This window comes from Balearica regulorum, chromosome 2, assembly GCF_011004875.1.
Source record: "Balearica regulorum gibbericeps isolate bBalReg1 chromosome 2, bBalReg1.pri, whole genome shotgun sequence".
Classification (NCBI taxonomy): domain Eukaryota; kingdom Metazoa; phylum Chordata; class Aves; order Gruiformes; family Gruidae; genus Balearica; species Balearica regulorum.
This window is the reverse complement of record NC_046185.1, coordinates 91475430-91499456: the sequence shown is the minus strand read 5'-3', so window position 1 is coordinate 91499456 and position 24027 is coordinate 91475430. Positions and strand designations below refer to the sequence as shown.

The 24027-nt window shown below is 44.9% G+C and overlaps 1 protein-coding gene across 7 annotated transcripts in view; it reads left to right on the top strand.

Annotated features, from left to right (window-relative positions):
• The window catches only part of RNF152 (ring finger protein 152), a 54583-nt gene that overhangs the window by 11172 nt on the left and 19384 nt on the right, over window positions 1-24027 (top strand). The window contains exons 1-2 of one of the 7 annotated variants that reach the window (XM_075744877.1): window positions 5160-5221; window positions 7120-7366. The exons of 5 other annotated variants lie outside the window; for them this stretch is intronic. The gene's annotated coding sequence lies outside the window, so the exon portion shown is untranslated. Of the gene's footprint in view, window positions 1-5136; window positions 5222-7119; window positions 7367-24027 lie in introns of those variants that run through there. One more of the 7 variants, XM_075744876.1, reaches the window with a different exon arrangement.

The following is a 24027-nucleotide window of genomic DNA, read 5'->3' as shown; positions in this document are numbered from 1 at the left end:
GACAGGACACATGATATGGAGGACTCCCTATCCTCTCTCCACCTGGCTGAATGCATTGACTTAAGGGATAGAGGGCAATGGTGACAAGTTCCTGCCCGGCACAGCAGGCATGTCTCCTCTGTTACTACCCCACCTTCCCAGGCAGCCTTGCATAATAGGTACGAGGCTCTGCAAGTGGAACTGAACAATGACAAGGATGAAATTCGTCTAGGTTGGAGGTGTCGCTGAGTTTAAGTCAGCCTACACCTTGCATCAAAACTGCTTCCATAAAGAAAACAAGACAGCTCATTGTCATAGGACACTCTTTCCTGAGGGGAACAGAGGGCGCAACGTGCAGGCTGGACCCACCTCTTGGGGAAGTCTGCTGCCTCCCTGGGACCCAGGTTAAAGATGTGAAGAGAAGGCTTCCTACTCTGGTGTGGCCCTCAAATTATCATCCATTATTGATTTTTCAGGTAGGCGGCAATGAAGTTGCAACAAGAAGTCTGAGGGCAATCAAGAGAGACTTCAGGGCCTTGGGACAACTGGTTAAGGGATCAGGAGCACAGGTAGAGTTCTCTGTCCTTCCAGTTGCAGGGAATGATGAGGGGAGAAACAGGAAGACCCAGCAGATCAATACCTGGCTCCAAGCCTGGTGTCACCAGCAGAATTTTGGGTTTTTTGATCATGGGTCAGTCTACATGACACCAGGCCTGCTGGTGACACATGTGGTACACCTGTCCCAAAGAGAGAAAAGGATCTTTGCACAGGAGTTAGCAGGGCTCATTGGAAAAGTTTTAAACTAGATTTGAAGGGGAAAAGGGAGAACACCAGGCTCGCTAGAGATAAGCCTGGGGGCGGCATGCCAGTGTTTGACAGATGGTGCGCTAGTGAGATCCTTTGGTCTGCCATTTTAGTGGAGGTAGGGAATGGAGATTCATGCAGCAAAGACTCAACAGTTACTGATGTGTTAAAAACCACAGAAGTGCCTTAGAATGGCTGTTGATCCTGCCAGCTTTTCTGGGGGAGAAGCCTTAATTCCTGTGTGACCAAACTGAAGTGCATCTACACCAATGCACGCAGCCTGGGCAACAAACAGCAGGACCTGGAAGCCATTGTGCAGCGTGAAAACTATGATACAGTTGCAATCACACAAACATGGTGGGATGACTCACATAACTGGAGTGCTGCAATAGATGCTATGAACTCTTCAGAAGGGATAGGCAAGGAGGGAGAGGCAGTGGGGTAGCCCTGTATGTTAGGGAGTGTTTTGACTGTCTAGAGCTTAATGATGGTGACAATAAGGATGAGGAAGAATCAGGGGAAAGGCCAACAAGGCAGATATCATGGTGGGATGCTGTTATAGATCACCCAGCCAGGATGAAGAGGCAGACAAAATATTCTACAGGCAGCTGGGAGAAGTCTCATGATTGCTAGCCCTTGTTCTTCTGGGGGACTTCAACTTACCATATGTCTGCAGGAAATACGGTACAGTGGAGAGGAAGCAATCTAGGAGGTTCCTGGAGTGTGTGGAAGATAATTTCCTGACACAGTTGGTGACTGAGCCAACTAGGGAAGGTGCCCTGCTGGACCTGTTCACAAACGAAGAAGAACTTGTGGGTGATGTGATGGTTGGAGGCTGTTTTGGGTATAGCAATAAAGAAATGATAGAGTTTTTGATTCTCAGAGAAGTAAGGAGGGGGGTCAGCAGAACTGCTGTCTTGGACTTCCGGAGGGCAGAGTTTGGCCTGTTTAGGAAACTGGTTGGCAGAGTCCCTTGGCAGGCAGTCCTGAAGGGCAAAGGAGTCCAGGGATGCTGGACATTCTTCAAGAAGGAAATCTTAAAGGCACGGGAACAGGCTGTCCCCATGCGCCAGAAGAAGGGCCGACAGGGAAGAACACTGTCCTGGCTGAGCAGAGAGCTTTGGCTGCAAGTTGGGGATGGGGGAAAAAGGAGAGTTTATGGCCTTTGGAAGAAGGGGCAGGCAACTGGGGGACTACAAAGATGCTGTTTGGCTATGCAGGGAGAAAATTAGAAGTACAAAGCCCAACTAGAACTTAATCTGGCTACTGCCATAAAAGACAATAAAAAATATTTCTATAAATACAATCATAACAAAAAGAGGGCTAAGAGAATCTCTGTCCTTTATTGGATGCAGGAGGCAATGTAGTGACAAAGGATGAGGAAAAGGCTGAGGTAGGTACTTAATGCCTTCTTTGCCTCAGTCTTTAATAGTAAGAGACCAGTTATTCTCTGGTTACCCAGCTCCCTGAGCTGGAAGACAGGGATGGAGAGCAGAATGAAGCCCTTATAATCCACGGGGAAATGGTTAGCGACCTGCTACACCACCTAGACACACTCAAGTCTATGGGGCCGGATGAGATCCACCCAAGAGTATTGAGGGAGCTGGCAGAAGTGCTCATCAAGCCACTTTCCATCATTTCTCAGCAATCCTGGCTAACCGAGGAGGTCCCAGGTGACTAGAAGTTAGTAAATGTGACATCCATCTACAAGAAGGTCCAGAAGGAGGATCCAGGGAACTACAGGCCTGTCAGTCTGACCTTGGTGCTGGGCAAGGTTATGGAGCAGATCATCCTGAGTGCCATAACATGGCACGTACAGGACAACCAGGTGACCAGGCCCAGTCAGCATGGGTTTATGAAAGGCAGGTCCTGCCTGACTAACCTGATCTCCTTCTATGACAAGGTGACCCGTTTAGTGGATGAGGGAGAGGCTGTAGATATTGTCTACCTAGACTTTAGTAAAGCCTTTGACACCGTTTCCCACAGCATTCTCCTAGAGAAAATGGCTGCTTGTGGCTTGGATGGGCATACTCTTCGCTGGGTAAAAAACTGGCTGGATGGCCAGACCCAAAGAGTTGTGGTGAATGGAGTTACATCCAGTGGGTGGCCAGTCACAAGTGGTGTTCCCCAGGGCTCAGTTTTGGGGCCAGTTCTCTTTAATATCTTTATCAATGATCTGGACGAGGGGATCGAGTGCACCCTCACTAAATTTGCAAATGACACCAAGTCGTGCAGGAGTGTTGGTGTGCTTGAGGGTGGGGAGGCTCTACAGAGGGATCTGGACAGGCTGGATCGATGGGCCCAGGCCAAGTGTATGAGGTTCAACAAGGCTGAGTTCTTGGTCCTGCACTTGGATCACAACAACCCCATGCAAGGTTACAGGCTTGGGGAAGAGTGGCTGGAAGGCTGCCTGGCGGAAAAGGACCTGGGGGTGTTGGTCGGCAGCCAGCTGAATATGAGCCAGCAGTGTGCCCAGGTGGCCAGGAAGGCCAACAGCATCCTGGCTTGTGTTAGAAATAGTGTGGCCAGCAGGACTAGGGAAGTGATGGTCCCCCTGTACTCAGCACTGGTGAGGCCACACCTCAAGTGCTGTGTTCAGTTTGGGCCCCTCACTACCAGAAAGACATTGAGGTGCTGGAGTGTGTCCAAAGAAGAGCAATGAAGCTGGTGAAAGGTCTAGAGCACAAGTCTTCTGAGGAGTGGCTGAGGGAACTGGGGTTGTTTAGCCTGGAGAAAAGGAGGCTGAGGGGAGAGCTTATTGCTCTCTACAGCTCCCTGAAAGGAGGTTGTAGCCAGGTGGGTGTTGGTCTCTTCTCCCAAGTAACAAGCGATAGGACAAGAGGAAATGGCCTCAAGTTGTGCCAGAGGAGTTTTAGATTGGATATTAGGAAAAATTTCTTCACTGAAAGGGTTGTCAAGTGCTGGAACAGGCTGCCCAGGGAAGTGGTTGAGTCACCCTCCCTGGAGGTATTTAAAAGATGTGTAGATATGGTGCTTAGGGACATGGTTTAGTGGTGGACTTGGCAGTGCTAGGTTAGCGGTTGGGCTCAATGATCTTAAAGGTCCTTTTCAACCTAAATGATTCTATGATTCTCTCCACAGTCTCATTAACCCAAACATGACTTGCCCTAATTGGGCCTATTTTGAAAAACTACACGTGTAGGTGGTTTAGTTAAGAGGAGAAAGTGTCAGCCTTTTCTCTTGCTTCCTCTTGCTTTCTCCGTAGTCAAAAGCTGAGAAGACACCTTTCAAGATGTTCCTATTCAAGAGTGTGCTTTTAATTAAAAGTCCGAGTCTTACGACGTCCTGGCATCTTCAGCATATGAACCTTCTGCTCCCATCAGCTGCAGGTGAAGTTGTGTAAGAGGAGGTATGCTCAGGGGTTTGGAGGGCTGCCCTGTTTCTAAAAGTGAGTAATTTGGGGTGGAGATGGTCTTCTGCCTGAGTGCTTTAGCATGCCTGTTTTCAAGCTTGGTGCCTTCCACCTCTCTCATACCTCTGTAAGTATTTCTGGCATCCGATCAGGCCGAGATGAGCACCCATCTTTTCCCCGTCCTGTGTCCCTGGGTTAGCAGCTACAATCCTCATGGTGAGGTTTAGAAATCAGTTCCTCTTGCTGTGTTGCCTGCTCTGGTGTTGGCTGGTACTTCAAGCTTCAAGCTAACATTAGGGAGGGTAGCACACCAAAGAGCTCCAGGACTGCTGCTGCGAAAGAAGAAGTTTCTTACGTTCTCAAAGGTGGTGTCCTCACAGGTGGTAAAACAGGCTTGTGAGATGTGGTTGTGATCCCTGTGAGTTACAGAGGCGTCTTAGCTGAGCAAGTGGCAAGTGCTGAAGGTGAATGGCAGATTAGGATGGCCTTTTGATGTTCTAAAGGACCCGGAATCTTTGCAGTGCTTTGCAGAAAACATACTCTGCCTTTCCAGAAGTGCACTGTTTACACACGCACAAATGTTGAGATTTTGAAGCATACATGGTTGTGGTTGCTGTGCTTTGGGCACAGCTGGTAATGCTGATAGGAGGATTTCTATTATACAAACACTTGCTGCTTAGAAGGTAAAAATTTGCTGAGAGTGGCATTGGAAGCCCAGCAATTCTCCCTCCAGCGAGGAAGGGAACTGCTGGTGGCTGAGCTGTGCTCAGCAATGTGCACGTGCCCAGTCACAGCAGGACCTGGGGTTCCGAAATGCTGGTGTTGTTATTTGGAATATGTAAATTCCTCAAGCATTTTTTCCCTTAGCAATACTTGCCAAATATTTAAAAGTAAATGTGCCTTTAAATTACATTTAAAATTTACATTTAAAATTTAATTTACATTTAAAATTTAAAAGTGAACCTGAATTATGCTACTTTGCAAATGCTTGGGAGCTTGTTTTCTTCATTCTGCCATGCTAGATCTGTTAGCACCAATGACTACAGTTACAAGTTGCTTGTCAAGGTATAGCTTGTCTTTGCTTTTGTGGGATCAAGACCTGTTTGGTATTTTTTGACTTGATTGGTGCAGGATTTCCTTTTGTTTGCTGCACCGTTCTGTATGCCAGTTTCCCTGTATGTGTTACGAGCACTGCCAATATGGGCCTGATGCCAAGGGTAAGGGGCTAATACAGATACATTTCTTTTGATTTTGGAAGCTCTTGCGGTCCAGACTTCCCTGGCAGGGTGGTAATGATGTTTCGCAGAAGAACGCCTTTCCCATCATTTGATTTCAGAGTGCTGTAACGGGGTCCATCGACAGCCCTGGTCAGGGCAAGGGACACACCAGGGCCAGCGTCCATCCAGCAGCAGGAGCTGGGGACAGAGGCGGGGCTAGGGACATGGCTGCGAGCATCAGCCTGGGGTCCATCCAGGCACAGGGCTGGAGAACAGCACTGCTGCGGCATTCCTGGGGCAGGGAGTGATGGCCTTGGGGGGACTAAAATGAGATCCTCTTTCTATTTTTTAAGTGTCAATCCAGTGCTGTAGCCCTTCTGCTGTGTTGCTTATTCAGCGTTTTGTTTTAGGAGGCCTGAAGGTATGTTGCTGTAGCTGAAGACCGCCTCCTCCGTGAGATCCCTGCATTGACGGTGTCTGGCTGTTTGGTGTGTGCTGGGCTAGGGACAGAAGTGCTCGGGAGCTGGTACAGTAGCCGAGGGATCGATTAGGCTCCCGATACCTGGCTGCGCTCAGCCGCTGCTGTCCACTGCCACGAAGCGTGATGTATGTAGCGTTGTCACGCCAAGGTTATTTCAGAGGGACCTGGCAGCTTTTGCACCCAGGGCTGTGCAATCTAAAGGCACTTGTTTAAGCCGGAGAGACACTTGATGAGGGGCCAAGATGGTTATTTGCATTACTGATGACATGATTAGGAGATGGTGTTGTGATTCTCATTAGAGACCTGCAGAAGATTGGGATCAGACAGACAGGATTTGTGTGTGTGTGTGTAATTTTGAGGCCTGCTGCTCAAACCCCCATTAATACGCTTTATTTGTTGCCTTCCACGCTGGCAGTGGGGAAGGGAAGCTGAAAATGCTAATTGTGTCGTGCGCTCTCAAATGGAAACAAAGGCGCCATTGCACACTTTCCACAGAGGCTCGGACGCTCCTCGGTGCTGGTGTCGCTGTGGATCAGCAGCGTACGTACTGCAGGGCCAGTGTAGGAAGAGTGCAGGGGGATCTGATTTTCATATCCTCTGAAAGTCAGTTTAGAACTGATAATTGGCTTCCTTTGTATAGAAATATTCTTATTTTTATAGGTGAAATCAAAGGGCCAGGCTCTTTGGTCCAAAACTTATTTATTCTTGGTATTTGTCACATGCTTAGCTGACTAAATTAGTTCAAATGGAAAATGCTTTTTCCCAAACCAGAAAACTTCCACCAAAAAAATGTATTCCACCCATTTTTTAATTTAAAAAACAAAGACAAAAAGATGCCTTTTCTCTGCTTCCTTCTCTCACCCTTTTCTATGTTTCTCTTAGTGACAAAATGAGAAGAGTAAAAGGTTGAATAAAAAGTTTTGTATGGACACTCACACATGTATGTGTGGACGAAAAAACAAAATAGATGGATATTTTTTACTTACCAGAAAAAGGCTAGTGAAAATCTGTGATTTATGTAAATTTACTTTTGTGAAAAAGATGCATTTAGCAACTTGCAGTAACTTTGCAAGTTACTCCACTTTCTATTCTGGTGGTACATAAACATAGACTTGATTCTCCACTTTCTGGCCCTCACTTATCCTTTTCTAACTACAGCACCGTTGCATTGATTTAAAACTAGTCTGAAGTATTGCATAGCCATGTCCAATTATTTTTCTTTTAGCTCACTAGCTTTTTTTTTTTTTTTTTTTAATATTAGTTAGTACCACAGGTGGTGGCAACTACTAGCTCTGAAGTGTACTGTGCACTTCTTTGAGTGGCCTGACCTGCCTTTTGCTTAGCTGTCCCTGCAACACAGTTCGAGAGCCTCTCTTCTCCATTTCGTTCGTGACACGTGGGTCTGAGCAAAAGCCAGCGACTGCTTTCAGAGGGTCTGAGGTCCCCGGTGCGATATGCTGCATACTCTTGAGATGTATCAGCTTCCCCCTTTTGCAAATCAAATCAAAGAGGGTAACGTGCAGATCCTGTTTTATTTCAGCATGGCTTGCTTATTCAGTGGAGACGACATGAGAAACACGTGCAGTCATCCCGGTAGATGAAACCGTCTTTGTGTGTTTCAGTAATGTCACACATGACAAAAATTCTGAGCTTCTGTGTGAAATAAATGTGTCTCTCCCAAGAGAGAAAATTCCTTGAGAGTACTTTTAAAAGCTACTAGGAAATTGTGGGTTAAATAACTGCCTCTATGACCACATTAACATTTTATTTTCTTTTCTTGCTACTTTGGCAATTGCAGGCAAGATACGCAGGCAAGAAGCAAAAAAAGAAAAAACCCCACCCTAAGATAAGGGAGCAGTTTGTTTGTTTGGGGGTTTGTTTTACTTCTTTAGTGGATTTGTCTTGTCTGCATCTGATTTCCTGGCAGTGTTTTGTGACCTCCAGTGGATCCCGTTAGTGTTCTCCATTTGGAGCCTCCCGAGCAGGCAAAAACCTACAAGCCAGAGCACCAAAAGCACTGAACTGCCCCGAAGGAACAGCATCTTGCATCAGCTCTTCCTCTTTTCTCCCACGTTGGTAAATGTCGGGGGGAATTGTTTAAACCAGCTGAGCTTTACTGCAAAATAAAAAAAACCCAAAGTAACACCAAACCTTCAACGTTTGGATATGATTACAAAGAGGATTGAGTGCTACTATTCCTCCTCAGAACACTCTCACATTCATTGCTGGCCTTATTTTAATATATTTTTAACATTTTTTGAACATCAGCTTCATCTGACAAGAACTGTGATTTGGTTGTAGTGCACCTAGGAAGTGGGGGTTATTCTTGTGTGTCAGAATACATGCACTTAGACTCTGGAGCAGGAATATTCTTGGAATATTCTTGAACCAAAAACTGGGAGTCACCTAGAAGAAAAAGTCTTCAGCCATTGCAAAAATCTTAAACAGAAGAAATACAAGTTGCAGTTCTTAAGTAAGTGCTACATAAAATGAAACTGCTAAACAAGTTTCTTTGTAAGCAAACTACTTTGTGAACGGCATTGTATTAGGGTTTTTTTTCTTTTAAATGTCTCCGTTTCATCATCTCATGTTCTAAGATAGATTGCTGGCACCTTACCTTCTGCAACTAAAAAGCTAGAAGAAGGGTTTGTAGGAGTAGCAATTTCAGGAGATTGCTTGGAATCTCAAACTGCTTATTAGGTTTCTTTGAATTATCGGGTGATGTATTTGGTACCTGGTATTTTATTTCAGAAGTACATAATGTAAATAAATTTGATTAGAATAGTGCTCATACACTTTCTGTCAGTCTTAGCTGGATTTTCTAGCTTGGTAAAGCACAAAACTCCAGGTATTGGCAGAATCTCTTCCTGTGAATGCCTTTCCTGTGAAAAGGTAGTGCAAAATAGTTCTCTTCTAGCAAAGGGAAAGACTAGGAGGTGTGCTGCACCTCCCAAATCCGTAGAGGTCTCTGTGCCGCTGTGAGGATGCATGTACGTGATTTAGCCATTCCTTCATCACAGCTTGAGTCCCTCTTTGTGCTTCAGTTGCAACTGCATGGCCCGCTTACAGATCTCACACCAGTAGAGGAAGGCAAACGTGGCATCCACCAGCCCTTACCTGTTGAGAAAGTGCTTGGCATCTGTGAGCACAAACACCATCTTGCAACCCTTGCTCTCCCCAGGAAAGCTGATGCAAATCAGAAAGAGCGAGAGGAGCAGGGTCCTGCAGTCCACACATTGTCGGCTTCCTAGGGCTTAAGAGTGCGGTGGATGTTTGGAAGCAATGCAAACAGATGGTCATGTGCCCAGTGCAAGAAATTACTAACTCCACCATATTTATTTTCATAGTGAAATTGCATTTTCACATCTCCATGAGAGATACTTTAGTGGGATACAAGCCCAGGAAAGCTTTTTTATTTTTGTGGACGTAGTGACTGGTGGATTGACCCTGGCTAGGTGCCCCCCAAAACTGCTCTGTCACTGCCCTCCTCAGCTGCACAGGGGAGAGAGAATATAATGAAAGGCTCCTGGGTCGAGATAAGGACAGGGAGAGATCACTCACCAATTACTGTCACGGGCAAAACAGACTCAGCTAGGGAAAATTAATTCAATTTATTACCAATCAAATCAGAGTAGGATAATGAGAAATAAAACCAAGTCTTAAAACACCTTCCCCCCACCCTCCCTTCTTTCTGAGCTCAACTTCACTCCCAATTTCTCTCCATCCTCCCCCCACAGTGGCACAGGGGGATGGGGAATGAATGGGGGTTGTGGTCAGTTCATCACACATTGTCTCTGCTGTTCCTTCCTCCTCAGGGGGAGGACTCCTCACACTCTGCCCCTGCTCCAGCGTGGGGTCCCTCTCACGGGACACAGTCCTCCACCAACTTCTCCAACATGGAGTCCCTCTCACGGGAGACTGTCCTTCACGAACTTCTCCAGCGTGGGTCCCTTCCATGGGGTGCAGACCTTCAGGAGCAAACTGCTCCAGCGTGGGTCCCCCACGGGGTCACAAGTCCTGCCAGCAAACCTGCTCTGCCGTGGGCTCCTCTCTCCACGGGTCCACAGGTCCTGCCAGGAGCTTGCTCCAGCGTGGGCTTCCCATGGGCCACAGCCTCCTTCAGGTGCCTCCACCTGCTCCGGCGTGGGGTCCTCCACAGGCTGCAGGTGGAATCTCTACACCCCCTCATCCTTCCTCCATGGGCTGCAGGGGGACAGCCTGCCTCACCATGGTCTTCACCACAGGCTGCAGGGGGATCTCTGCTCCGGCGCCTGGAGCACCTCCTGCCCCTCCTTCTGCACTGACCTGGGTGTCTGCAGAGTTTCTTACATCTTCTCACTCCTCTCTCTGGCTGCAGTTGCTCCTGATGGTATTTTTTTCCCCCATCTTAACTCTGTTATCTCAGAGGTGCTGCCACTGTTGCTGATGGGCTCGGCCTTGGCCAGCAGCTCCTCTTGGAGCCGGCTGGCATTGGCTGCATTGGACATGGGGGGAGCTTCTGGCAGCTTCTCACAGAAGCCACCCCTGTAGCCCCCCCGCTACCAAAACCTTGCCATACAAACCCTATACAGTGACTTTGGCACAGATGTGATGAAACTAGCTGCTCTCTTGATGAAAACACACTGAGCTGGTAATGCTGCAGTTTTGCATCCTCTCTTAAGGAAATTTGGTGATGGAACTATTGCGGATGGAGGTCATATTTCTTACACTCCAGATAGGCATTGCTGTGCAGGAAAAGATATGTTGGACAGGCATAGCTTTAGCAAAGTTACATGACCGTGATTTCAGAATGAACCACAGGATTAATAACTACCCAGAAAATAGAGTATTATTTGATGGAAATTTGATGTCACTTTTTAGTGACTCAGGAATGTGAACACTTAAGATTTGAGTCATGTTTTTTAATGGTGTTTTAACAGGACTTTCAAAGTTATGGGTACATTTCATTCCGTTCAAATTAATATGCATGTAAAAGCTTGAGAGCCGTAAGTCTGTTTGTGCTTGTGAATTGGGCAGTAGAGGCTTGGCCACCTGCATCTTGTGTTTGCATGCAAAACAATTTGCATTAGCAGTAGAGCATTCCTGGTGCATATAGTGTGTGTTATAACTAATCTGCAGGCAAACAAAGTAGGTCTGGGAAATGTAGGTAAGACCAGAGGCTGCTAGGTTGTGTCTTGTCTTAGAAACAGAAGGGAAAAAAAAAGACGGAGTGGAGATGGTTGGGGTTGCCTGGTCATTGTAGTTAGGGTCCTGTCTGCTTCAATCAACGCAGCGTGCTGTTGATGTTAGAGAATTATGCAGGGCTGTGTTTCAACTGGTCTCCAAAATGACTCAGTGTAAGAACTGACAGTGAGGTCATGTGGATTTTTTTTAAAGGACCTGTTGGACTAATTAGGCGATGTTCTGTGGCTTAATATTAGTTAAACATGCCCAGAGTTACTGGTAAGAGTTCAACCTTTAATTTTCTGCTGGAAGCAACTTCCCTTAAAGATTCAGAGATGTACAGCAGTTGTCATTAGTGATTGTAACATATTAAACCCCAAAGCACTGTAGAAATTATGGGGGAAGGAAAGAAGCTGCAGAAAGTCAGAGAGGAATTAATTATATGACGAGGACCACGTTGAACAAGCAGATGGCTTAACACTCAATGTCGCAGGGAAAAGATCGGCTGTATCAGTGTTCAGTAACTACTTTCACTGAGTCTGTTCATGTGCATATAAAATATATATATGTATAAATTAGTGGCTGCTGTGATCATGTGCAATGGCTTATTATGTAGTTGTTTGAACAAGGCAACAGAGAAAGTGAGACTTCCAGACTCTTATTTCTTTTGCTCATTATAAACATTCAGTTCCTCCTTCTCCACCTCTGGGCACTCCAAACGTTGCTCACCCGTTATCTGTATTTGCCCTTGCTTCCTGCTCGCTCTCTGTCCCTATCCACTGTTTCCTCTTGTTCCTGCCCTGGCCTCCAGCTCCCATGGGGAAGCTGGTGGCTTTTCTCCTGCTGCTTTCTGCATCCACTCCATACTCTCTCTAATCTTCAGTAACACAGATGTAAATCAGGCAGATGTTTAGTTTTCCCTTAATTTCTGTAGTATATGTAAGTTAGAAAGATTTTTTTTTTTTAAATTAAGAAAAGGCCTTTGTCCAGTGTTCGTTTCCAGATACTGTAAATGATGGCTGGAGACCTTATAAAGAGAGTATTTCTACAAGGAAACTCTCTCAGTATAAATCTTACCAAACTTTACATATCTGAAAAAGTCTTCATCTCTTGACCCATAATTCCAGAGGGGTAATTTTACTGAGGTTCAGGCTCTCAGGTTTCTCATTGTCCCCTAAGGAGAAGCCTTCATCTCTCATATACTGTTGGTGAGGCCATGCACACGTGGAAGGGCTCTATCAAAACCAGGTCTTTGTACTGCCAGACTGTGGGGCAATATGATCAGATTAGCCAGGACATGCACTGGGGTGTTTTTAGTGATTTTTGCCGATTGCAGGAAGTCGGAGGACTACCTGACTGGACACAAAGTCTGATGGGCAAACGTATTTAAGCAGTGAAAAGAGTTTGAAGCGATGCTGTGTTGTATGCCTGTGGTATCTATGAACAAGCATTGAGGTGCCTCAAGATCAGCTTTGCTTTTGTGTGAATGATGGCCGTGTGCTGGCAAAGGTTACAGGGTGGCATTGCAAAGCCTGTCCCAGCATAACATTCAGCTTGGCGTTCTTCCTCCAGTACAAGACTGGCTATTTTTTCTGGTTTTAATCAGAAAAAGTAGCCCCCATCATCTGTGACCCACGGGATGGTTACAACGTGCATGTCATACACGACATGTCCCAAGAGCATGGCATGCCCTGCTTAGCAGTGGTGGCCAGCGTGGAGCCTGCAGCAGTTCTTTCCCTTTGAGCTGTGTCTGGTGTCGGCACAGCCTAAGCTAAACTTAAGCTGCCTGAATACTGGCTTAGCTAACTTCTTGTTCTTTGGGACTATTCAGCCTTCCCAGTCCAGGCAAACATCACTTCATTCCCCCTCTGCAAAAGCTGTTCTTACTCACTGCTTTTTTTTTCTTTTCTTTTTTTTTCCTTTTTCTTCTTTTTTTTTTCCTCCTTTTTTTTCCTTTTTTTTTCTTCTTTTTTTCCCCCTTTTTTTTTTTCCCCAGGGCTAACAACTCTCAGTGGCATCTCCAGTAATCTCCGGTAATGTTTCATTGCCATGCAAAAGGAGGAAAGCACTTTCTCAGCAGCCAACTTCAAGCAGAGAAATTTATATCTGTGAGAAGCATATGTACAGAACAGCAATTACTCAGATCATCAATATTTATACAGCAGATAATAGACATCATGGACAAGATGAATATTGTCGCAACAGCAATAGCTGTTGGGAGGGAATGCGAAATATAATCGCTAGGTTTCTTTAAACGGGATAATTACCTAACTTTCAAGTGGTTGGTGAAAATAGTTTAGAGTCTGAATTAAATATTCAGTGTGAGTTCACCTGCTTCTAGAAACTAAAGGAAATGCCCCTCCTGCCTACTCTCATGTCACACAGTGAAAGCTGTCCAGGATGTCGTTCTTTACATGTGCCTTTTGCTGAAGGCAACGCTGGTCTCAGTCGCTGAACAAGGAATCATAAAAAAACAACAAAAAAAATTCAAATTTACTTGTTTTGAAAGTGAATTTTTATTACGTCTGCTGTGGATGGACATGTGTTTGTGGTTGAGATGGAAGCACAGTCGCACATGCTTTGTTTTTAAAAGCCGTACCCCAGTGCCCAGTGGAAGGTGGCCATCCTTAGGGCAGGTTTTTTACCAGAGCGTTCCAGCATCCCGCCCACTGGCTGACGCAACGCTGGTTGCCTTGGCGGTGCGTGGCTGAACGGGCAGCCCAGCAAGTCTCCGTCCCGGCTCTTGCTCGGCAGCTGGCCGAGGGACAGCCCGGGTGGTGGCTTCCTGTTTGCACAGGAGATGCAGCTCCTGATTTCTGCAGAGAAAACAGCTCCTTCCACCCACCCTTTTTAACCTTTGTATGGCGGCATAATTATTTGGAGGACTTACCTTCGCTGGCAAGAAATCTGCTAGGTTGCCCTGTTTTTGAAAAGTATTAAGTCAAAAACTACCTGCATGGGAGCTGTTTGCTACACATAATTTACTTGCTGACTTTTTTCTTCTGGTTGTGAAATGCCTCTGAATAGCTCCATTTTTTCTTTATACTGACTGATTCTTCAGATATGACTATCCGAGTATGTGAACCCCTGCACCCCCTCGACTTCTTTCACTTGAGGGGGAGCAGTGGACAGGAGCATGTGCATGCAGCACTTGATGTTCAGCCTTTAGCTCAGCTGGGTTGGCTGTTATTTGCAACATCAATCACACAGCTTGAAGTTTTTGAAACACCAAAGCAACTCAAGAACATTTTCAACAGAGTAGATCCACAAAAGACCTTAAGTACTGCAGTATCACACTTCCCGGCACCATATTCTATGGGATGCTGATAACAAGGTCTCTTGTGCAATGCCAGGAAAAAAGTTGGCCCAAGAGTGGGATTTGCAAAAGCAGCATCCCAAATAAGGAGACAGAGAAGCTGGCTACAAGAAGGGAGAATCAAGAGGAGGTCTTTTAAGTCGACAGCCCTCTTTCTGTTCCAGGAAAACATGCTGAACTGCTCCTTTTTATTTCTTTCTGGAGTTAGGTACGTTCTGCTGAGATGTAAGCACTGGAGGAGCTAGCGGTTGCCCTGTCTCAGTTAGGTTTGGTACTCAGCCTGAAGGAAGCTAGAACTGAGCTGCCACCTTTCTCTGGCGATTTGATGTGGTTCTTTTTCTCTTCATAGGTAAACCCATTAGACTGCCTGGATTCTAGCTCTTCTCCAAATGAATTTTTTATATAAAATAATTAAACATTCATTGGAGCAGGGACAGGAACCCAGGCCTCTGCCTTCCCCTCATATTCACTTTTCCTTTCTGACCTGAATATTGAATTGTGCACTTCAAAGTGGAATGGGGTCAGCAGGAGGCATTGGTGGAGCTCTGCTGAGCTACTGAAATTGCTGGTACTTAAAACTTTCAGCTGGGAGAAGGGAAAATAATATTATCATTTTGTCAGATTCACTCTTAGTAAATGAAAATTTCCTTCTTCCATGAGCATACCCAGGTTCTTGTGTGGGTTCACCGAGTCTGCCACTGGCATGTACTGGCACGTAGCTTGGCGAAGAAGTCCTGACCCTGTCACATGCAGATCAGTTTGGATGGAATGCATGTTTGAAGCTAAATTTAGGCGAGCTTAGATCTTCCTGATGCAGGTAAAACTGAGATGTCTAGTAATGGCAGTATTAATACTTCAGATGCTTCTTCCCAGTGCATAACTCTTTGTAGAGATGCTTTCTAAATTGCAGATCACAGACTCAGTATTGCAACTTAAAGCTTTTTCTTAAGTAGTAGCCCCTAATTTTTTTACTGATGGTCGTTTAATCTTTACTGAGAACTTAAGCTTGGAGTCAACAGACTTACTGTCTTAGTTACCTTCCCCAGAGCCCTTTGAGGCAGCCACTGCATGAAGAGGTCCTTGCTGTTGAGGTTCCTTTGGGGCATTATCTGCAAAGGAGTTAATCCAAACTTTTTTTTCTGCCCAAGGTTCTGCCTTGAGGACAGTAAGTATTGACCGCCTCTTGGAGAGATTGCTGCAGTTTATAAGCAGCCCCTTAGGTGGGTGAGCCAGCCCTGCGGTAGGTAGACCCATGCTCAACACATTGCCACTTCAGTTACATAGCAGCTCAGAACAGCTTTTTCTCAGAGTAAGGAGAAGAACAAAGGGCCATTGAAGAGAGCAGGTAATCAGCACTATTGATATTCCAGATTATTGAATTGCATGGAAATAATGAGGTTTTTCATTGGGCTAGATTGTTTGTACCTAATTATCTCAATCTTTATTTTTTGTTGTTGCAGTAACTTACACTCGGATCTGGAGATTATGAAAGGGATTGCTTGGCCACACATTTAATGGGGTACTGTGTTTTAGCGTTTTACTCCCTTTGCTAAGCCCAGACCTGGTTATATTCTAATTCGAGGATGAGATGTTAGGAGCGTGAGGAAATGAGGTGCTTGAAGCATCCAGAAGGCATGAGCCCCTCTTAATTCCATTTCATTTCAGTGTCAAGCACTGGGGCACCTCTGTGAAGAAGACTGGAGATCAAGGTCTTTCTGTCACACTGGTGGAACCTAGCTAAAGCCTTGAGGGGTTTTGATGAATAAGGATTTAAAGATCCAGTCCTGTGTAGCAGTTTTCTTTTAAACTTAAAATGGGAGGACTTGTGTGGCAGAGGATAGAATCAGGGATATATTGGTATGAAGCCTCAAGAACGTTCCTGGGGCAGAAAAATCCCTTCTCCTTAGCTTCTGAGCAGTAAAAGGGTGAAGCTGTTTGCCTCTTCAGTTGGTTTTACAGCTGGTTTGATGATTTGTCCTGCATTGCCTTCTGGAAGTTTTGTCTGCGTCCTCATTTTGTGAAAGTTCATTGGTTTATTTTACGGAGGGGGAAAAAACCCAAATCCCCTTTCATTTAAAAATGAGGCTGAAGGGTTAGGTTTAGGAATGCTAGCACCATCTCCCATGGGAACTGTAATTAGCATACTTTGTTTTCCCGTTGTTCCCTTAGGGCTTGGCTTTATGGCTGGCTTCCATCTCCTCTTTTCATGTTGAGCTGCCGTTGTGGTTATGGGAGATGTAATCTAAGTGGGAAACCCAGTCTGCACTGGAGAATGGGAACATGGGTCATCCCCTGTGCAAGTACCTGGAGCTGTTACGAGCAGCATTTCACAGTTCTGAAAGTGGGTTGCCAAATTTCCAGTATTTAGTAGAAAGGCAACACTTCCCTTAGTACAGGTGACATAGCTGGTCATTTCACTTCGTTCATAAGGTGTTCATTTGAAACTCCAAATTTCCTTTAAAACTTACTCTTCTCTAATTTTATTTTAAATCAGCATCTCGGCTTAATTTGCAAATGCAAAATACCATTTTTTTGTCCTGCAGTAATAAGTGTGATACTACGATACTGGAATTTGTTGTAAGTTCAAAGTACAGTATGTAGGAGATGGTGATTTGATTTGCCTGAGGAGACTTCTCTTGCTGGTCTGGCATAAATACTTCTGGAGTGTGGAATGGAGCTGGACTGAGAACAGGAATAGGCATAAAGTACACTTCAGACTTCAGATTTTACTTTCTGAAGTAGATTCCCTATTCAAATAGAAATCAACAGAAATACCGGGGTTGCATTGACTGAACAGACTGATTATACAGTCAGTCTGTGGAATAGGAAGCATGTCAGTGTTGGAAGTTTAAGCATGTCCAGAAGACAAGCTGGTCAGTAAATAGCAAATTGGTGAGAATTCAGTGAAGTTGTATTGCTCCCAAATTTGTTTTTAATAAGCAGTGAGCTATTTTTATAAGGACACTGTTGCTATTGTTACAGTTGGCTAATAGCAACCCCCCTTCAGAAGAAAAAAAGACCCTCCTGAACGTCTTCAAATGTACAGAAACTCATTCTTTTTATTCTCTCAATTTCACGCTGTCTTCGGCCTTTCAGTTTACAGCCTCTCACAAGCTGCCACTCTCCCTGTTTGTGTGACTTCCACAGAAAACACAAGTAATAGCAGTTGAAAGGGAATTTTAAAATAGATCAGGAAATCTAGGGCATGTCAGGATGATTTTGAGGTGGTCTTAAAAATCCAGCAGCTGCTGTTTTTGAAAGCTTTTGCTGAATGTTTTGAGATTTAGTCTCCCTCTCTTCTTTATCTAAATGCTGTGAAGAGTGAGGCTTTCCTCTCAAATGGAGCATATCACATACTTGCACTTGGTGGAAGCAGGACTGCTTGTGGGATGACCTGTTCTCCACTGGAAGGATTTCTGGCCAAGTCTCGCCCAAATCTGCTCTTGAGAATGGTTATTGTGAAAGAGACTTTGCCCAGCTCAGTGGAACTGCTTCATATGGAGGGGTCACTGGCAGAAAGAAATGCTGACAGGACTGAACCCAGGCGACTTTTTGCAGCTTTAAAGAAATGAGTCTTTAAAGAAATTGTTTATCCACCTGCAAAGTCCTTGTGATATAATTATTTTCATGCACAAAATAAATGAATTCATGCTATCATATTGGTGCTCCTGAACATCCTAGCAAAAGGGCAAGGTGAGCTGGTGAAAAGGATTTTGGTAAGGAAATGTGCATTTTAAGAGGATATTATCCCCGTGATCAAAAATAGTTAAGGGAAAAACCTCGCGCTGACTTCCCTCTTGGACTCCTGATTTACCATCCAGGTTTTGTCTCTTCTGATACAGCCATATCCCTGACACAAGAAGGTGTGAGCTAGAGGGCTGCTTATGGTCTCCTCTCCCTATGAGGCATTATTTAAAGAAAGGTTACAACTTCGTGATGTTTGCTTTCTTCCTTGTATCCACTTGTTGGGAGTTGGCATGACCCAAAAATGAGCGATGGTGTTTGGTGAAGGGCGATGGAAACATGACCTCATGACTGAAGGAACTTTGCTGTTGTAGCCCTTGGAGGACCTACAGCAAATCCTTTAATATGTTGAGGAACCTGACTAATTTTTTCCAATGTTACAGGGTTACATTCTTATGCTACTCCTTCCTCTGCTGGCTGAAACTACTCTATGTGATCCATTGGAGAAACTCTTATCTTTTTATGTTAACGAGTGGTTATGAAACAAGAACAAAAAAAATCAAAGATCATGCACGGGCAATTTAATGAAGTGATAAGAATCTACAACTTTGTCCTTTAATAAGATTATAAAACTGTTGCTTTTTCAAATGGAGAGAGACACAGAGGTGGCTGTAACCTGTACCTGTGTAATTTTAAATCAGGGTATCATGCTGAGTGGGGACTTTTCAGTTCACTCCTTTAAAGGTCTCATTTTCTAGCACTTGTGCTCATTTCTTTTGTGTAATTTTAAACAATATACAACAGCATTTTTCCATCAGCAAAGGCTGTGCATTTCAGTGACCTTTGCTGCTTTCTTTAGAGGGGTTATGCAATCAGACATAAGGGAATGAAAATATTTAATGATTTTTTTTTCTTAAAAAAGGTCTTATGCTGCCTGTATTCTTAGGGTTGTACTACTCACATTTAAGCACCTGTGTTTTGCACCTGCACTCTTTATTTTGAGGAGCCTGAAAGTCTACTTGCAAAGTCTGAGCTCATTTGCAAAAATCAAGCTAAGAAAAGAATATAGGTGTATAGAACGATCGTTCTTTAAAGCAAGAAGTTTTCATTCTAATGTTCCGTCCCTCTTTGGTCCCCCACCTCCATGAAATATATCATATTCTAAATTTAGATTGAGAACTTACAAAGGGATTGACCCTTTTCATATCTATTGACTAGTTAGTGCCGGAGAATTTTGCGTGCCTTTCTGAACCCGCCTACATTGCTCCTCTATCAAGAGAGGTTGCTCATCAGAGAAGGCAGTTTGTTGTACTGAATAGCGAGAAGAATACCGAAGCCTGGGCACCCCTTAGTTCTGCTTCCCAATCAGGTGAGTGGAATATCAAGGAGAGCATCCATGCAGCTGTTCAGGGAGTTCCCTGGAAACAGGAGATCCAATTAAGTTCTTAGAGCAACAACAGCGCAACGTGCTAACTTGGAAATATTTCTGATGTCTCATGATAATCACCAGACAGTTACACGCTTCGTTGCTGCTCAGTGTTAAGATTGGTATGGGTTACAATTATGCTTCATGACTTGCTTTTCCACATGTAAATATTGTATGAACCAAATGCACACCGGGATAGCAGCTAGGAAGGCAGAGTAAGCAAGAACAGTTGCCCCATTCCTTTTTCTTGTGCCATCAGCCCATCTTTGTGTATTAAAAGATACTTGCATTAAAAACATGTATTGAGCAAGCTTTTGTGCAGTGTGTATAGTAGACATACCTTGAGCTGAATCGTGCCTCTTTCACTGACTAATGTTAGTGAACTGTCAGGAAAAAAGGTATGTGTTTATTGCTTGTGAGGAAATGAGTTTGGAATTCTAGATATAAATTAATTTCCTAAAACACAGTGAATATCATGTGGCATTGATTGTGGACTCCCTTCTGCAAGAAGGGCACATTACTTTGCCTTGTTTTATTTGGTTTGTGTGTTTTTCATATCCACAGAGTTGACCTTACACTTTTCCAGTTTTGTGTCTATTTATATTTAGGGTCAATTGAGGGAGGGGAAATGCCAGTGATCCACTGACATATACAGGAGAGGAAAGGAAATTACTTTCTGACAGATCTTTTCTGCTATTTCCACATGAGCAGATGGATCCTGTGGTACAGGTTTGCCTTTAAGGAGAATTTAAACAGTAAATACTTCTGCTTTTTGCAAGAGGGCTGGTTATTTTCCGTATTTGTATAGCTTTTAAGTAATTCATATAGACTTCTGATAAAAATGCAGGCTTTTTTTCCACCCAGTCGTATGACCTTCAGTGTTAAACTCTAAACTTTTCCAGGGGAGAACGATGTAGGAATTGCATCTTTGTCAACTGAGCCAATTAATTACCTCTCTACATGTTGACTGCTGTGCTTGATGCCTAGAGTTGGACAAAACAACTGGCTTCCACAGTTTTTCTTTAAAATGTCATTTTCTAAGAGAATAGCACAATCTTACTAGGTTTAGGGGTACCTCCTCCTATCTCCCCCAAGTTGCACAGTGTTTTAAAGGGCCTCATTTTGAAGACTGAAGGATTGGGAGGCCTTCCAACAGGAGCAAATCAAGCGATTGCTCTTACAGTTGGATGAGAGTTGTGAAGGCCTGGTGAGCCACAGCTCTTTGAAGTGGATTTATTTCTCCTGGCTGAGGAGACTACTAGACAGAGGCTTTCCTGACACTGTTTGATTGGAAGAAGTACCAGTTGTCGTGGGTTGACCCTGGCTGGGGGCCAGGTGCCCACCAGAGCCGCTCTGTCACTCCCCTCCTTCACTAGACAGGGGAGACAAGGTATAACAAAAAGCTTGTGGGTTGAGATAAGAACAGGGAGAGATCACTCACTAATTATCGTCACAAGCAAAACAGACTGAACTTAGAGAGAAGATTCATCTAATTTATTACCAAGCAAAACAGAGTAGAGCAATGAGAAATAAAACCAAATCTTAAAACACCTCCCCCCACCCCTCCCATCTTCCCGGGCTCAACTTCACTCCCGGCTTCAACCTCCGCCCCCCCAGCGGCACAGGGGGACGGGGAGTGGGGATTACGGTCAGTTCATCACACGTTGTTTCTGCCGCTTCTTCATCCTCAGGGGGAGGACTCCTCTCATCGTTCCCCTGCTCCAACATGGAGTCTCTCTCACGGGCTACAGTCCTTCACGAACTTCTCCAACGTGAGTCTCTCCCACAGGGTTCAGACCTTCAGGAACAGACTGCTCCAGTGTGGGTCCCGCACGGGGTCACAAGTCCTGCCAGCAAACCTGCTCTGGCGTGGGCTCCTCTCTCCATGGGTCCACAGGTCCTGCCAGGAGTTTGCTCCAGCGCGGGCTTCCCACGGGGCCACAGCCTCCATTGGGTGTCTCCACCTGCTCCGGCGTGGGGTCCTCCACGGGCTGCAGGTGGAATCTCTACACCCCCTCATCCTCCCTCCATGGGCTGCAGGGGGACAGCCTGCCTCACCATGGTCTTCACCATGGGCTGCAGGGGGATCTCTGCTCCGGCGCCTGGAGCACCTCCTGCCCCTCCTTCTGCACTGACCTGGGTGTCTGCAGAGTTTCTCACATCTTCTCACTCCTCTCTCTGGCTGCAAAAGCTCTCTCTAACTGTTTTTTCTCTTTCTTAAATATGTTATCACAGAGGCGCTGACGGGCTTGGCCTTGGCCAGCGTTGGGTCCGTCTTGGAGCCGGCTGGCATTGGCTCTGTCAGACACAGGGGAAGCTTCTGGCAGCTTCTCACAGAAGCCACCCCTGTAGCCCTCCCGCTACCAAAACCTTGCCATGCAAACCCAACACACCGGTTTAGCTGACTTTGCTGCGGGAGGAGTGTGAGTGCTGGGGTGAGGCAGAAGTCTCAGAGGAGGATGGGAGTTTTCACTATGTCTCAAGGAACCATTTTAGTGACACTTCCTAACCATGCAGGTGAACCCTGTAGCTGTTATGTACGTATGGGGCATAGCTAAAAATAAACAGAAGGGAAACTGGTTTCATAATCATTGCGGTGTGTTTTTTGTTGGTGGTGCTGTCTTAAAGCAATAAAACCCAGCGCTATTTCAGCTATATCCCAGCTTGCTGCTTCTTGAGAGGCATGTTAGGAGAGTGGCGGAAGGCAGTAAGACGCCGCACAAGGTGGGAAAGCATCTCTGCCCACCCTGCGGGAGCTCTCCCCTCAGTCAGGGAGCAACTAATGAGCTCAGCACTTTGGGTGTGCTTGTGCCCTACTCTTTTAGAAATGACTGCACGTGGTGCATCTTGCCTTGCTGATGCATCCCATCCTGCACCAGGATAATCTTATGGTGCTAAAAGATGGGACTGACTGCATTTGTCCCTGCGGTTTGGGCATGGGAAAGTGGCGACGGTCATCCTAAACCAAAGCAAACCTCCTGAAGGGTGCTAAAGCAAGCTAGTGGGACAGCCAAGCAGAGCTGGTCCTGGAAGCCCTGGTGCTTAATGCTTTATATTCTGGAGTGCCACCTGCTGGCACTGGCTCTCTTCACTCTCTTCTTTTCTAGAGGCAGCTGCTCTAGAAGATTAGAGCTCGGACCAAAAAGTGTGGATGTTGTTAATAATAATAGTACTAATTATTTATATTGATCGTGACATTTTTTCAATTGTCATAGCGCTTAAGGACCCTGTTTATTGGCAAAGACCTCTCTCTGGCAGGTGTTCTGCAAACTCAGTGGGAAAGAAACTGGCAGAGGCTTCACTGCTTAAAAAATACAAAGCACAGTATGAAGGAGTGGTTCAAAGTATAGAAAAGGATTTTTCCAATCCATGCTGTTATTTAGCAAAATATGAAGTATTTTCTGTCTTTATGTCTTGATTTAGTAAAATATTTTGATCATTTCTGTGGTTGGAAAAAAACCAAAAGCAGTAATCATTAAAGTGAAAGACACCTGACAGTGAAGTCACTTAAGCAAAAGTTAGGAAAACACTGACCCAACTCTAAAAAGTAACAATGATGTCAGTAAACTAAATAATTCTGAAAACCTTTTGGCTGGAAAGCAAGGGATGTTGTAGTTGTGGCACAGTGCAAATCTGGGTCCAGAGCTGAAATTTTTTCATCTTAGTCGAGAACTTCTTCTGGCAGTAGAAAAGAGGTGTTTTTTTGAATCTGTTTTGTAACATTGATTTTCTCTTTGTGGGCCAAGTCCTCAGTGGCTCTAAGTCAGCGTGGTTCCTTTGGCATCGGTTTGGTTGTGTGCATTGACGTTTCCATTGTTCACCGCTGCAAGGTACACAGATGTAATACTGTAAGAAAAATGGAATAAAGACCTCAACTGGGTGGAATCTGGTTGAATCCTGCATACATGCGTAAAGCTGTGTGCATGCACACCGTGTCTTCTTTGATCATCTCTTCCAATGCAACATTTTCTAGAGTGGCAACACAGACTTTTGGCCTTTCCTCCTTTCTTTTAGCAGTCCCTAAGGCACTTCTTTGGTTCATAACTGTTGTGATGCTACGTGTAATACATGCCGGAATTAAGTGGTGAAGCTTATCTGATGTAAGTCTTCATAAGCAATTAATGACTGTGATTTACTCTTGAGACTATTTTAGAAAGCCCTGAACCACCTGCACTTTCAAAGTAAGATCTTTTAGATCCTCAGCAAGAAACACCTGTAAAAACCAGTAATCCCATCAACCATGTAGTCCTCTTCACGCTTCGATCACATCATGAAATGTGACTTGTCTGTTGAAAATGCCCTGGTTGTGATTTTTTTTTTTAAGCCAACAACCAAAAAAGCTGAATAGTAGTCTTTGTAAACATGCTGCTGTGAAACTGCTGGTGATAGTTGGAGTGTATTTATCTCATTGCTTTTGCTAGGCAGTGAAAGAAAAAGAAAACATGTTGTATTGTGAGACTTAAGCGTTCCACATTCAGCAGCAGAGCGCTGTGAGTAAGAGATACTTCAGTCTCACTCAGTGGTTGACCACATCAGAAGGAAAATTGTTCCAGAGTCAGTAGAAAAAGCTTTGTTTGCCCTTTG